Source organism: Engystomops pustulosus, chromosome 8, assembly GCF_040894005.1.
Source record: "Engystomops pustulosus chromosome 8, aEngPut4.maternal, whole genome shotgun sequence".
NCBI lineage: Eukaryota > Metazoa > Chordata > Amphibia > Anura > Leptodactylidae > Engystomops > Engystomops pustulosus.
Window position 1 is genome coordinate 39,729,308 of NC_092418.1, and position 16,674 is coordinate 39,745,981.

At 40.7% G+C, this 16,674-nt stretch overlaps 1 protein-coding gene across 2 annotated transcripts in view; it reads left to right on the top strand.

Annotated features, from left to right (window-relative positions):
- The first annotated feature begins 623 nt into the window (after positions 1-623).
- EMP2 (epithelial membrane protein 2) overlaps positions 624-16,674 on the top strand; it is a 31,687-nt gene continuing 15,636 nt past the window's right edge. The window contains exon 1 of one of the 2 annotated variants that reach the window (XM_072120731.1): positions 624-807. The gene's annotated coding sequence lies outside the window, so the exon portion shown is untranslated. Of the gene's footprint in view, positions 808-830; positions 850-16,674 lie in introns of those variants that run through there. The other variant, XM_072120732.1, reaches the window with a different exon arrangement.

A 16,674-nucleotide genomic window follows, 5' to 3' on the forward strand; every position in this document is an offset into this window, starting at 1 on the left:
ACCCCCCATCTGCCCCTATAAGCCCAGAGCGCCCCCTTCTGCCCCTATAAGCCCAGAGCATCCTTCATCTGCCCCTATCTGATGTTGATGCATAAGTGATTATGCAAACCTTCACGTTAATAAAATCTGTTTGTTATTATACGAGTCTATCAGATCTTAGCAGCAGCGATATCTCATGCTCAGATTGCCACATATGATACAAAGCTGTTTTTTTTTGAGGAAACAAATGCTTTAGATAAAAATTTTGAAAACTCACAGTTGAAATTCTACCCTAAAAACACAAGTGCCTTTCTATCTACTACGTGGCGCATAAACTTTCTACATAAACTTTCAATATATCTTTGTAGGTGGCAGCGCCAGAACAAAAACAAACACTTGAGCCTCCTGACTGGAGCCTGGATATGTGTGTGTTTTCTCTCCATCTGTTTTGCTTTGCTAGGGTGGAGTTTAGCTGAAGTCAATTGGATCCTCAGTGCTCCTACGTGTCTAACGTTGAAAGATAGGTGCATTTTTTGAATTTGAACTCCGCTCCAGGGTGGGAAAAGATCCTCTTGCAGGTTTTTTTTTTGTAGCTTGCTTTATATAGAGTGGAATCTATATTTTTTTTTTCTCCACACCCATCTTACGTGTGATCTCATAATCCAGGCATAGGAGAGAAGGGGAGGGAACTGGTGTGGTGTGAGGGAGAGGTTCAAAACAAGTCCCAGATTCATACAAACTAGCAGCTGTGCTCTACTTCTAGAGTCGCCTGTTCTCCAAAATCTGCAAGGACCTATCCCCTCGTATTAGACGTTTCTTAAAGTGCAGGTGAGTAAAGTTTGATTTTATTCAGCAAGAGGCGCCTGGGCTGTGAGTAGAGGGAACATCTGCTTGTTTGTTCCTGGTAGAATGTTTACTTAGAATGTTGGGAGAACAAGGGTTACCATAGAGACCATTCTTAGTCTTGTTACAATGTTGTTCATGCATTACTCTAGATGACTTTTATAGGTACATACAACTATTGGTGGAAATAAACCCTGGTTCAGATAGTTGTAAACTTTATTGCACATTGTCCGTCTTATGTTTCCTATACAAGTGTATTTGCAGAAGTCTGTTGTTCTGCTTGAAACTTTGCAAAGATAAGATGCGAGTGGAGTAAGCACATGTCAAGCCTTGGAGGGTCTATCCTTGTTGTGTCTCCAGCTCACTTTTAGAGATCACGTTTTAAGTTTGCTGTTGTCGCAACACACTTCTTATCCATCTCCCCCCAGAGCCTCAGGGACTCAGGGAGGGGTGACTGCCTCACCAGGAATGTGCCTCAGGATGCATTCGGTCAATTTAAACCTGAAGTCTTTTAACTCCTTGAGTCGCAAATTCAGAATGACACGTTGTAAAAAAAAAAAATCCTTCTTTAGGATTTATGTTTACAAAGAGTGAATAATGAAAGCTTTTAACACTTGACACCTTTCTCAGTTTTTTTAAAACCTGTCCCAAATTCCCTCCATCTTTGCCTGATAGGTGTGGCTGCTCCCTTTTTTTTAATTTTATTGAGGAAAATGTTCCACCTAGTGGTGTAATGTTTTACTTCTTTTGGAAATAAAGTAAAATACTGAATATATTGACTTATGAGTGAAGCTTTTTTTCTCATTGAAAGCAATTGGAACAAATTCTGATCTTGTTTCCTTTGCTACCAGCTACTTTAGTATTTTGTTAGATTTTCTGATACTTTTACATCTTGGATAGCAATAGCAGCCTGATCATTGATTCCTTCGTTGTGCATAGGTAAGGTAGTCAACAATTCTCTCCCATAGTCCATGGCCGATGTATGGGCATGTTGTTGCATCAGCCTTGGTCATAATCGTTGGAACAATCCAAGCCTGTATGTCTTGTGTATGCTCCAAACATGATGTGACTTGTAGCTTTTGCTATTCTATGCACTTTAATGCATGTGTTTTAATATTTTACTTTGGGTTGAGATTGGTGCACTAGACCTTCTGGGCAGTCATGGAAATTTAGTGTTCAGGATAAGAATTCCAGTTTAGAAGTGCAAGTTTTAGCACTTTTAGCAGAGTAACCTGGCTCTTGGGAGCTACAGAAAAGCTTCAGTAAAAGCAGTTTGTAAGGATCATTTTAAGTTGTGGGCGACCTGACACCTTGTGCAGTGTTCTTACACTTGGAGGTGGGCTTATCAGTGTCCTAGGTAATAAATATATCTGATAGGTGGTTTTTCAAGTGTTCTAGGTGATAAATGCACTAGACATTTTTTCCTTTTGGATGAACAAGGAGAATTGAAGTCAGGGACATTGCTTGAGTTGTGTAGATGTGCTGCTAGTTTTTCCTGTCCAGACAAGTATGGAAATGTTTAGAGGCGGCTGAAAGCTTTGCCTTTTGCCATCCTCTTATGGATATGCATTGCATGAATGGCATCTTCTTGACACGATACATCATGTTTCTGATTTACTATTGCTTTGTTGAATGACTCCAGACACAGTAGTCGTTTTGTTAGGGATTTGGGGATGTGAGATTGTCGTAGTTTTTGTGGAGTTGAAATATATGTACAGTTCTGCATAATAAGAAAAACTGCTGCAGCTTAATGGAAATGTGTACTCATAATGCAGGAGTTTTGCTCTAGTATCACAAACTAGAACTTTAGTATGAGCGCTGCTGCAGTGATCAGATGCCAGTCTACCAGTCTACTTCCTGATGTTGCCATTGGCTTCTTATTTACCCAACCGCATTCAATCTACTGGTTTAGTTGGTGACCCCCACTACTTGTAAGTGGTGTTCAGATCCACTAGAAAGAGGTTGGTCAAGAGCAGGGACATCAATATTTCTTTACCATGGTATGTGAGTTAAGTTTTTCCATAAATTATTACATATTATTCATCCATCCGTTCATCCATACTTTCGATACTTCTTCCATGGATGTATATCATGTATTGGACAGCCAACAATTTGGCAAGCCAAATCATCCTTCCTCATATTCAATGTCAACTTGAATATTAACTCCGTTAGATGGAACTGGGATAGAACTATGTAGGAAAGGGGAAAAAGATTGTCATTCCCTCCTTCATTTGGTTAGAGGTTCCAATTGCTTGGACTGCACAATGTACACAGTGCTATTGGGTATCTCTTGGCCCTTATTATTACAAAGTATATATAATACTTCAATTTACCCAAGTCCCCATGCCATTTCCCTTAGTTTTCATTTGTGACTCTATTCTTCTAGAAATCCATACTGAGGTTGGGCCTTATGGGAGTGAATAAATTCTCTGTATTGAGCTGAATACCAGCACTATATGACAATAGGATGCACCAAACCCGAAATGTTTGTCTTAATGACTGTTTGCTCTAGAGTCATGTGACATTTTACTTTAAGCGTGATAAATGCTGTCCTGCCTCTATATCCTTACACAATGTAGGGTAGGCAGTCATCAGTATCTGGAGGGCTGAAGGAAGCTCAACTGTAATGTAGTGATGCAGTGTAAAAATTGCAGACCTTTTCACCAGTCCTCTAACAAGTACGGTCTGCAATTGTGATTGTTATTTCAGAGGTCAAAGTTCACTGGGATGGATGATGGGTTACTTCATAGACGCCACCAGGTATTAGTAAAGTACTTTCCTCAATTGCTCTATTAGTTCTTGAAAGGAAAAAGAAAAAAATTGTCAATAATTGCTTCTGGCTTTTACTGAGCCGCCTTAAGACCGTAAATCAGATTAGATCCAATTTTGGTAGGATTAATATAGATTTCTTCAAACTTGAAGATATTGATGGTTCTAGTGGGGTTGGGTATATGGCACCACCTACTGACTAGTAAGTATTCTCTATGGGTTTTCTGGGGGGTGATTAGTTCTACACTTGGCTACTTCTAGCTGTCCCATAGACTACGAATGGAGGGGCACTTGGTATTGTGATTGGTGGGAGAAGCCAATCACTGAAAAAGGAAATAACTTAAAAAATGTGTACCTGCTGCCAATAATCACTCCTCCTCTCACATTCAGTGGTGGGAGGAGGCCGCACCGGGTGAACAATCCCACTGTGTAATAGTACAGTCTGTGCCATATGTTGTAAGGACACATCGGGATCCTTTGACCATGTGCTACATTTTTTTCATGGGTTGCAGACGGTCATGTTCACTTGAATGGGCAATACAGTCATCCATTTAAACGTCTCTGCTGAAAGGTTCCCTATGGAGAGGAGCGTTTTGGCTCCCTGATTGGGCGTAGCATAAGATTGTCTGAAAGGAGACTAAGACTAAGTTCACACAACCACTTGTTCACACCCGCGTTTCAGTGTAGCTGTCCATACAGTGAAGTCAAGACTTGTTTTGTTTGTCATTATGTTTTCCTAAAACTTAGTGTAACGGAAAGTCCAGATACAGGTGTGAACTGAGCCTAACTTGATACTTTATAACTGCCTGCGCTTCTCCAAATGCAAATTATACACAAGATTACATAAACATGTTGTGAAACGTAACACCACCTAGTTCTCCGCATACAGATGTGGCTTTTAGTAATGAGTCACAGCCGAGTAAGGGAAGTTAAGAATGAGTAGCCATGAGATCGTCATTAGCTTTAGATTTCCCCTTTGGCTTCGTAATAAATGTGGGTTTATCCTTCGAGGTTAGTGGAATTTTATCACAATTCCTTTTGGCCTCTGTTCAAGTGTGAGTGATGATTCCCAGGCTCATTCATCACTACTTTCTTTTTCCCTTGTGCTCAGATTTCCTAAAACATGTGGATATACCTTGTAAAAGGATATAGGGAAATCCTAGAAAGATGATATTGAGTTTTTCACTACTGTTCGATATTATGTCTGCTTTGTTTTTCATCTATCATAATATATGATGACATTCCGATGTTTGACTTTTTAGAAATTTTGGTAGGCTTGGAGCAGGGACTTGTGGGGGGGGGGGGTGCGTGACAAGTGGATTTTCTGTGTCCCTGTAATGTTCCACCCCTCAGTCTTTCCTTAAGTGTAGATAAGCTTTAAAAACCACTTGGTGTGAAGGTAAAGGGGGAAAATAATCGCATTGCGATTATTTCAGAGATTCTATACCAGAAAACCGGAATACACGCTAATGTCTCGCGAGGGTTTTAATGACTGAATTCTTCATAATATTTCACAGAGTTGAATTATCAAGTGCTCCATGTCTGTCCTCCAGGTCTGTTAGGAGTAAAGTCCTTAAACTTTAGCTCTCTTTCCTTATAAAACTTGGCATCATCATTACCTGCACTATTGATTTATAAAGTAAAGAATGTCTTTTAAAGCTTTTGTTCCCTTTAAGGAGGACATTATTTATGTCCATTATTTATGCTCCATTTGATTTAAGTGAAACTTTGCCAGAGGAAAGGACAAGATCCTAATAGGATCTCGTATATTGTACTTGCCCCGGTAATGTTTTTCTGTCGTGCGCAGGAGTGGTGGGACTTCCTGTGACATCCTTTGTCCCACTGGCTTACAGGGGATGAAAGGGGCTGTACATTCCCTCAATGATGGAGAGGTCCTTGGCACGCCCTCCAACCACTGATATGGGAGTGGTGACCATTGAGGGGGCATACAGTAATGATCGCACATGGCAATTCCCTTTTTCAAAATGCCCGCTGCACAACAGGTGGAGGTGTGCGCATGTGCCAGAAGTGATGTTATCCGCACAGTTCGATTCAGCGTCCAGAAGTTTTTGTCTCGCTGCATTAGCATGGTGTGACGTAATGTATGAGATTGTATGAGGGAATGCTGGCTTAGGGGGTGCTGGATAGGTGTGTGGTTTAACTACATACAGTGGAAAGCACAAGTGGATAGTGTGATCTGGGTTATAGTACGAGATGGCCAGTAGTTGGTATTTTTCGATTATTTAGCTGTTGACTCTACAAATTTTTTGCAATTCTAGTTCAGGCTTCTTGATATGATTTGATGTATGAATCTTACTGTAGGCTTTTTACTTGATTATATCCCGAGGTATCTATATGACAAATGTGCATAGGCTATCACAGCCTTTTTTTTTTTCTCCCTAGCTGGCATTTTGTATTGTACACCATTACTATTTTGCATTGATTATGCCCATGAATACTTGTCATTGTCCCAGATGAAATCACAGTGCCCATGTTATTTTGTGTTGCTTCTTTTTTGCATCTTTAATGGGGTATTTTTTATGCTGTCTAGTGTCTTGTATTCAATAGAAATTGTGACTTTGTGTGATTTACTAAGTATTTGGCAGTTATTTAAATGTTCTCTTATTGTAGAGTTTTAGTTATAGGTTATATAGTAATGATGGCACAGCCCCTTCATCTGCCAGAAACCAGGACATGGGACGTCGCAGGAAGTCCAGAGTCTGGCTTTGTCAGACAAACTTAACTGGGGTTTGTACAATATTAGGGTCTTGTACTTGCCTGGTAAGGTTTATTAATGGCCTACTCCTTTAACTAAAACCACTACAATAAAGGTCCAGGAATGGCTTTGTAGACTTTCTAAACGGATGTAACTGGCTTTCGGATCTGAAATAAAGGTAATAGACAGGCACCTCCTGCCATCGTTTCAGTAACACATTGTAATCTCGGCTCCCAGCCACCACCTATGGTAATATCTGACATTATGAAGTCATTAAAAATTTAAGGTACCAAATAAAGATTGCAATTAATATAACATGGCCACTTCCATGAGTCATTTATCATTCAAGGTCAACGATAAATGGCACGCAAGTGATCAGGTATATTAAAAGTAGTTGTTCAGAGGTTGAAAATGAGGCTTATTTTAAATAACAGCGCCACTGCTGACCATGGTTTGTGCGAGTACTGCAACTCCACATAGTCAGTATAGGACTGCATCCAATATGGCAATGGCCAGCAGCTGACTTGCAAAAGGTTAAGTGCATGGGGTATAACAATCCCAGTATCCCATAGGTACCGTATTTTCCAGACTATAAGGCGCACTTAAAAGCCTTGGATTTCCTTGGAAATCCAAAGTGCGCCTTATAGTCCGGTGCGCCCTATATGAGGGCAGCGGACCCTACTTACATAGGTCCCCGCTACCGGAGACAGCAGATCTCCAGCGGGAACTGCAGACCACGCGGCACGAACAACTTCTGCCGCGTGGTCTGCAGTTCCCGCTGGAGATCTGCTGTCTCCGGTAGCGGGAACCTATGTAAGTATGGTCCGCTGCCCTCCTCCACCTCCCCTCACCTTCCCCACTCACCTTCCCCGCGTCGCCGCGTCTCTTCTCGGCGTCGGGTCTCCGCTCCGCCCCCGGACCTCCGCCACGCCCCTGACCCTGCGCCTTATAGTCCGATGCGCCTTATATATGGAATTATTACATATATAAGGCGCATCGGACTGTTGCGCCTTATATTCCGGTGCGCCTAATGGCCCGGAAAATACGGTATAATAGTAAAAAAAGCGGCACTCCAAAAGTAGTTAGTTGGTTGTTGCTCATTAGTGGTTTTCCGTATTCATCAAAAGGTATAATGCAACGTTTTAACATAACAAAGAACTGAGGGTCAAAACGTTGCATCAAACCATTTGATGAATAAGGAAAACCACTAATGGATGGAATTGCTTTTGGAGTGCTGCTGCTATTCTTTCTAGTATTGTGACTCCAATGCATAGAGATTAATGGAGCGGAGTTGACCATGAACAGGTTTGGAGTCATTTTGGGGAGAAAGCGGAGATATTTTTCTTCCTCCAGACAATCCCTTTTAGCATAAGTTAGTTTGTTCATAATCAGAGGCAACAATATTTAAAGGTGTTTTCCAGTTTAATACTAATTATCTATCTTTGGATGAGGCTATAGATATCCAAGTGGTGGAACTGCTACACCCGGCACCTCCACAGATCAGGACCGTACAGCTGCCTCCAGTGCTTAAAGAACATCTACCACCAGGATGAAGTTTTTATGCAAATGAGCCTGATGGGCTCCAGGCTCCATTAGCACCTTTGTAGCCTGGAGCCCCTCGGGATCATTCGCATACAGTCTATCCTGGTGACAGATGCCCTTTTAAGGATATTTGACTTCTGGTTCTATTGTCTCAGTAGTGAAGTGATTGCACGACCTGACCAATACACAAAAAAAACAGTACTTCCAGTTCTGCGGACTGGCACATACAACATATCGGTGGAAGTTGCATGTGTCAGGCCCCCAAATGATGTTGATGAACTATCCCAAGACTAGGTCAATAATATCAATATTCCCTTTAATGATCAATGGATGATTGTACAGCAGCAGTGGCAACTGATGCATTTCCCTGGCCACTTGCCAAATACTGGCTTGCAAAAATGAATTTTTGGAGTCCTATATACTCTGAATTGACTCCTTTCTCTTAACGTATCAGTAATTCTAAATCTCCCCAAATGTTTTGTAGAGGCTCAGGTCAGGTTAGTATGGGTGTTGATGCTTTGTTAGGCTCCTTGTTCCGCTGTTATGTAATGTCATGTTTATGTGAGCACAGCTAAGTAATGGGAAGGCTGTGACAGCTACAGTTGTTCTTGGAAGCTTCTCTACAATTTCCATTATGGCTTTTTATCTTGATTTATGGCTTTACTACTATAATGCTTTCCGTATATTGTTCTGATTGGTTTGTTCACTTTCACTCTACAGGAAGGAAATATGGCGAACGCTTGTTGTGGATAGATTTGTTTAGGTTACATAAAAATTTCCAACATCCTGCGCTTTTTTTTTTTTTTGTAAGAAATTACCCGATCTCATCTTGTATCCCTCTTGAAGGGTCATTCTAAATAATGGGCTTCACCTGTGAAAATAATGTGCCACTTGAGAATGACGACTATTATGTCTGTCTAGAACGAGGCTGGGAAATGAAAATATAATTGCTGTGTCTATTATCTTCTCGCGTTGGATACGAAATTGATCCCGGTGTTTAGACAGCATGTCAAGGTTGGAACGTGACAACCTTTGAAGAAAGTTGACGGTAATGGTAATATTTATGGATTCTAGGATTATAATTTGAATTTTTTTATTTTTGAAGTTTCATGTTGGGTTAACCCATCAGTTTGCAGATGTTTCCATCAGATTTTACAATCGGTCATCTCTTGACCTCAATGGCTGGAGAAATATGGATCATGATGGATTGGATTAGGACTGACAGCTATACTTAGTATTTTTGCAGTGATGATGGGATGTTCCAGTAAATGACTGTGGCAACCAATCACTGACAGAAGAAGCCACCTCCATAAGGTCTACGTAAGTGTCACCTCTGTGTACGGCTATTGGTTCCTATAGTTGTTTGTTGAGTCGGGGCATCACATCATCCCTGCAGCTGGGTAAATAAGAATAGTCCTCTTTAAAAACCCTTTGCTGCTCCCTAGACAATAAATTTTTTTTGTTTTGTTTTTCTAATACATAGTTTTTTTTTTTTCCCTTTAGGAAAACCACTAAACAGAGTAGTTTGTTTTCTTAGACTGACTCTGATGCTGGTAAAACATCTGTTGAGAGTTCACCAAAGATGTAATCTTCTAAAATCCGACTCTTACATTTACTTTCATTCATTTCAAGGATGACCATGATTTCATGTCGTCCTGGATTTTCATGCAAGAACCCGTGAAAAAAAAACCCTAATGAAACCCATAAAGCAGGGTTTGACATTTTCTTGTATAGCTATATCAATAAAACCTAAATGAATCTGACCTCAAATTCAGCTTTATGACTTCTGGTGATCCACTTGCCTCTGCAGGAGCTGACCATAATAATAAATCAGTGCTATCCACATAAATACAACATAGAAAATACTACAACTGTCAACCACTGAACACATTGACAACCTGGTAAATAAGCCCGCGCATGAATTTCATAAAACCGTTGACTACCCACTACGTTGGCGACTACGGTGCCTTCTGAATAGATAGTGGGGTCATCACTACAGGAAAATTCTTATGGAGTCATCCCATTGGAATCAAACCTTTGCAGAATGGGATCCTACTTGTGGCACTCGAAATTAACAGCAGATCATCCCGGCAGAAGTCGTGGTATTGGTCATCATAGACCTTCAACAAAATAGCCTACCAGACAATACATCTTCATGAAGCTGTCAAAACCTTAAACAATCTATTAGGGTTTCTCACATAAACCAGGTTCTCTAGTAGTTGAAGACTATCCTCTACTAGGGCATGCAGTAGTAATGGGAAGGGGTAGATTAAGGCTGCCATGGGCCCTGACAAATCTGGAATTCACTTCCTACATATAGCACTAGAATCAAGCTTTTAAGACCTTTGGAGGACCAACAGAAGGTCCGGAGAAGTGGCTCTTGTATACATGTGTATTGAGAGCAGGAACAGAGGTATGATGATATCATGGGTGAAAGCCCTTTACAGTATAAAATTTAGTGGGTGGTTTGGGTGGCTCCGGACCTCCTAGAAGGTTTGAACCACCAAAAATGCCTATATTATAATTCACTACTGGTAACGGGGGTTGTCTTTATGAGAAATAATAAAGTATAAATACAAGTATGGTAGAAGTACACAAGAATTGTCTTGAGCTGCAATACCAGCCAATGGATAGCAGGGCATTTGCTGCACATAGACTATGTAATATCATACCAGTCTTTGCCATTCTTATTAAAATATATATATATATATATATATATATATATATATATATATATATATATATATATATATATTTTTTTTTTTTTTTACATCATAATTCTACCCAAAAACACTTACGTTATGATATACATTTTATGACATTTCATAAAGTTGCATATAATCAGGGTGTGCCTGATCCGCACAGTCCCCTGTGGCCCGCTGACCACAAGGCTTGTTTTGTTTCTAGTGATTCAATATAGCACAGCTGGAATCTGTATAAATGAACAGTGATGTCTGCTAAACACATGAACTTAATCTGTTTCTCAGATGTCTGGAGCGAGGAACCAGAGGCGGGCAGGAAACACAATCACTGCTTTTGTGATTTAACTATAAAGTATAGAACTTTCTCAGAGAACTTTGTGAGAAAATGTTTTTTTTTTTTTTGTGTAATTTTCTGCTCTCGTGAGCCAGCATCACAAGGCAATCTCTTGATACTTATATGCAACCAAAGTAATATGTTAACATGAATATGTGCAGTGTAGATGTGTTTGGATCTATTTTATGTATTTACCCTGTAACCTTTTTTAGACCTAAATTCACCACCTTCACATCCTTTCTGCTTCAGTTGGAATCTTTCCTCTAGCACTCGCCATTGCTGAGCAATCAGTGCTAGGCTTATTATCCTCTCTGCTGTCAAGTGGGTGGCCTGGGGCAGCAGGGCCACCCACCTGACAGTAGAGGGACTAATTAGCATATTAACAGTTGAAACTAATTGATTGCTCAGGAATGGTGATTGCTCAGGAATGGTGAGGGTTGGAGAAAACATTTCAACTGCACTGAAATTGGTGGAGGCAAATAGTTGGTGCAAAAAAAGCAACTTAAAGAGGACCTGTCACCTAAATTTTGCTTGATCAAACGCCGCAGTGACCTCCAGTAACGCTATCAAACACTACGGCGGGGTACAGTGTAATCATCGGACCGCTTGCAAAGCTGTCCAACGTATTCATGAGGGGGTGGTCCGAGGAGCTGCCTCTTCCCCGGACCGCCCCGCTCGCTCCATAGGCCGGCATTGACTGCCGCACGCTAGGCAGCAATCACCGCCCCTAGCCACGCCCCAACCCCGTCCCCTCATGAATACGTCGGACAGCTTTGCGAGCTGTCCGACAATCACATTGTACCCCGCCGCAGTTTTTGATGGCGTTACCGGAGGTTTCCGGTAACGCTATCACTCTAACACTGCTGCGTTTGATCAAGCACTAGGAGCTGCTTTAATAAGCAGCTCCTAGTGCTGATAAATTGGGTGACAGGTCCTCTTTAAGGACATCCACCACCAGGATAAGATTCACCTGAGGATCCCTTTTAAACTCTGCATTGTGGAATAAAAGAGTACTTTTTATTATGTAATTTATAAGTTGAAGCACTGATTCAAAAAGACCAATTAGGTCAAATTTAAGGCAAGACTTGGGACATGCAGAAAACCTGTGGTTACATTGATATGTGTCCTGGTTACTCATCTTGAGAATGCAGTCCCCGGTTTCTGCTTTATAGATTGTTGGACGTATATGGTAGTTTCTATCTGGTAGAAAGTGGTTGCCCAGCTTATTCATGTACAGAAGACACTGGTTTTAGAGAACCTTTTCTCCAGCTGTTTCCATCCCTTTATAGTTTTTACCCAATAATTTAAATTTTTTTGAATTGTTCTGTTGATTTGTTCTCTAGTTCTTGTCGTTCCCGAGCAATCTGCCAAGTTTTGGAACCTGATATACGAATTAAGCTTGTTACTGCCATATCAGTAGTTGTAGTCTGAAAAAGTCAACCTGGCAGCACTCTATAGGCCAATTAGCATATAAGTTGCTAACATTAACCACATTGTTGGTGATGGTTGTTTAGATTATTGTATGTCTCAAGAGATGGTTACATAAAAAAAAGTTATCATGGGGTTATGGCTGGGATCTATACATGTGTAACACCAATAATATGAACATGAATGTGACTACAAAGACTTGTCTTTTATGTGGAGCAAATGCTACTTAAAATGTCAAGGGCAGGAACACAAAAAAGTGTACAAATGGCTCTTTCATAAGTGCTTCTGCCATTCCAGTCCTGGCATTTTCATAACACTGGGTAATTGGAAATTGTGTGATTTCGGAATGTCATACAAGTATAATTACATAAAACTTGGCCTATTCCGGGAGCTTTTGAAATAACTTGTAGACAAGTCTGGTAGATACAAAGGAATTATATTAATAGTATAACATTGACCGTTAAGTGGTTGGACACCATGGGATAATAGTCATGCTCAAATGAGAGTTCTACCTTTCATGGATTTCTAGTGCTGATCATTGCTGGAATGCTTCCAGGACTTTACCATTGATGTTCTGTGCTTTGTAACATGGCTCCCTCTTTGTGATGACCAACTGGGTCTCGGAGGTCAGATCCCAAGAAACATTGGCCATTGAAGAGATGATCTCTGACATCTTTCTGGAACTTTAACATTGATCATCAAGGTTTTCAAATTGCCAGATCCTTTGGACTTCGTGTCGTTTGGCTTATGAATGGGTGAGGGAGTAAGTATTTGACCAACAGTTATCCAATATTTATAGCACTTTCGTCAGCTCCGAAGCAGGACTACTTTGCATGCACAGAGCTCCAGAGGAGATGGGGTTCCTACAGAAGTGAGGAGCGTGCTGAGGACATGCAGATAGGAGGGATCGCAGAGGCTACTGGGGCGTGGAGTACCCTTTGCTCACACTGCCCATAGAGGCTACTCCACACCTCAGTAGCCTCTGAAAATAATTAGCATATTGGTTAGATAATGTATACTTTGGTTTAGAAAGTATTCTAGGATTTGGGAAAAGACAGGTTGGGGCATAGAGTGTTACTAGGAGCCTACCATGAGATCTATCCTAATAGGTAGGTTAAATGGTGGATTGTCTCCATGGTCTAGTGAAGCAAGGTTGGCCATTGCACGATTTTGACCCAATATTGCTCATCTTCATGTTTGTGCAATGTAAAAGCTAAACGCAAGCCTCATTGTATTGTTCCTGGCTTTTGGCTTGGTGATTTTGCTGTTCCTAAGGATCCATATTGGCCAAACTGAGACGTTCCTTAGAGTATTCAAGAACACATTAAAACTATTTGTCATGGAATTTCTGTGCTTATTGTCAGTGTCCATTACAGATCTTTCACTTTACCAGTCTAACCACATATGAGTAATGAATACAGGACCCCACCCATTTACTCATTGTAGAGATTTCTTCTTATTTCCTTAGGGTACTATACAGTGCTGCTGTGTGAGTAGTTTCCTTTACCAGCTTCGAGCATGCCAGGATTGTGTAGGACACTACATAAGATCTCTAATTTTGTGCCGATGACCTTCTCAATGTATGAGAGGAGGAGCCATGATTTCTAGTTCACTGTTTTTCTTACTAATACAGTACAAATTGCCACATGACTTGAGTGAAATTCCCGTAGAAAGAAGTCAAGCAAAACTGGTGCACCAGCTGGTGTGGTTACACCCAGGGTGCACCAAAAGCAATTTGTATGAAGATAAACTTTTTGGTTATTTAAAAAAAAAACTATTTTTAGTAGTGTTGTTATTTAGGAACTGGCAGACTTCCTTTTAATACTGAACCTTCTACTCAACCAATTGAGTTGCCTTTACCTGGCCGGCCACATTTGGTTGAAATGGCCTATTTTTACAAGATCAGCAGACAAGTCCCCAAACTTCAGCCGAACATAGAGTATTTAACATGTTTGGCTTTTTTTTTCCGCAGATAGAGATAAACCAATGCCAAAAGTGTCTGGCAGCAGATTCTTCTGATTTGAAATAAATATGCACACTTGGCCAAGCCCAATTTGCATGTGAAGATTGGCAAAGATAGATGTCGGCCAAGCCACAGATAAGCTGACGGCTATACTTTTTTACAATTCTGAAGGTACATGTGTAATGTGCTGCAGAATCAGTTTCTTTTATGTATTTATAGATTATTGGATCATGTGCCTGGCCAGCTCTAGGCAGAAAACTCACCAAATTACGCCTTCCTAGGTCCATTTGGTATAGAACATGCCCATACCAGATTTGGGGGCACTACAGTACTAAGCTCCTTGCTGCATGGGTCCCAACTGTTCTTAAAGGGGGTGCCCTATGTTGTACTTGGATTGTAATAAACTTGTTTGGTGGAGGACGAAGCATATAGGACAGTGGTGGCGAACCTATGACACGGGTGCCAGAGGTGGCACTCAGAGCCCTCTCTATGGGCACCCAGGCTTTCACCCCAACACAGACTTCGCCAGACAGGACTCAAGGCCTTTTGCAGTCTCAGGCAGACCAGGACCCTAGAAGGAAGCTACAGTCCTTCTTTGTACTGTATTGGTGTCCTCAAGTGCCTATACAATTTAATGTGACAGAGCAGGGAGTAATAAGTTACTGTTTAAATTGTCGCATCGGCACGTTGTGAAAAAAATTAGTGGATTTTGGATGTAGTTTGGGCACCCGGTGTCTAAAAGGTTTGCCATCACTGATATAGGACCTCTTGCTTATCCAAAGAACAGGCCTGATCTAACTACTGAATGTCGAGGAATATTGAGCGCGCACTTTGCCACTCTAGTCTGAGCGACTGCTAGACATGTGTACAGTGCCCAGATATCCCTGGCATGCAATACAGAATGAATGGAGAAGCATGGCACATGCTTGACCCATCAGTTTGTTCATAATGGGGAGTTGGACCCAATTGGGATAGTGGGATTAAATTGTATATTGGAGCAACTGCATAAGAACATGCTAATGATAATGTTAGTGATCCAAAATTGTTAGGTTCTGTTTAATTCTAGTAAATATTCTACTATAATCTTATTTTACATAATTTCATATCTCAATGTGGATATGAAATGGAAAATAATTCTGTGATCATAGTCAGTGCTTGGAAGAAAACTTTGCTACTGAGCAGACGGTGCTAAGATTGGGCTTCCTGCCAATGCTGTGTCCGGGTGCCACCAGTTTCACAGTTTGGGCATATTGAATTTTGTGGTAAAAGCCAAAGAGTAAACAGCCATTCCAAATGGATTATATTCTGATTGGTATGGATTGGGTTATGTCTCACAGAATAGTCCTGTATCCCGGGCCTAAAGCACAACACAATGAGCCAGAGACCCTATAGGGCGTCTTCAGCCCTCGTTCCCAGGTTCTGGTTTGGACATCAAAAGCCAGTTCTGAAACCTGAAGTGGTGTGCAAAAAGAGAAGGTCCAGAAACTCTCCATTATATGTTCTCATAAATTCTGATCCAGATTTGCTTTTAGCTTCAAAAACTGCATTGGAAAACCTGAACAACACCTTAGTCCCACCATGTAATCGCAGCTTCAGCATCGTGTCCATCTTCTACATCCAATGGTTTACTACCCAAATCTCTGGCGTTTAGTGACCACTTACCGGTCTAACTTTTTATATACCACTTGAATTTCAGGTTTTCTAGCTTTTTAAATGTCAAGAGACTGAACATTCCTGATCTGCTATTGTTTCAGAAGCAGGCGGGGAGGTGTTAAGCATATTTGACATGACAATATCTTCCTATGTTTGTAAAGCAGGTGTTACTGATTGTGCAAAGTTATATATGAAATTATTCAGCTGAAGTTCCTGGAATAGCTGCTTCTTTGTATATTCATGCATTTTTGTGGATAAAATATTTTAATCAAAAATGAACATTCTCTAATTCTATGGAAAACATGTAGTGATGTAGTTTAGTTGTCAGGATTGGGTCATGAAGTATATAAACCAATATAAAAGGATATAATGAAACGCAAGAAGTAAAAATATAAATGAATGGATCTCTCATTTGCTTTGGTTATAAATCTAGACCCTGCGCGGTTTCTGGTGTTGGGGGACACAGAATTTTTCTGATTCTGTCCAACTTTTTTGACTACCTACACACATATTTGAGTGTTCCCTTTAAAATAAAATGCATCTATTCATGACGTTGCATCTATTTGGAGCTGAGTTCTCTACAAAGCGATACTTCTAGTGCTTTTAGGGATTTAGGATTTTTGCTGTTGGGTACATTCTAAATAAAGCTGAGGTTTGGGGCCCGTAGTGTCCCATCTATAAAAGGAATAGTATAAGGGTAGTGGGTAAATATTATGAGGCTAGAACTCTCTATTTTAGAAACTAT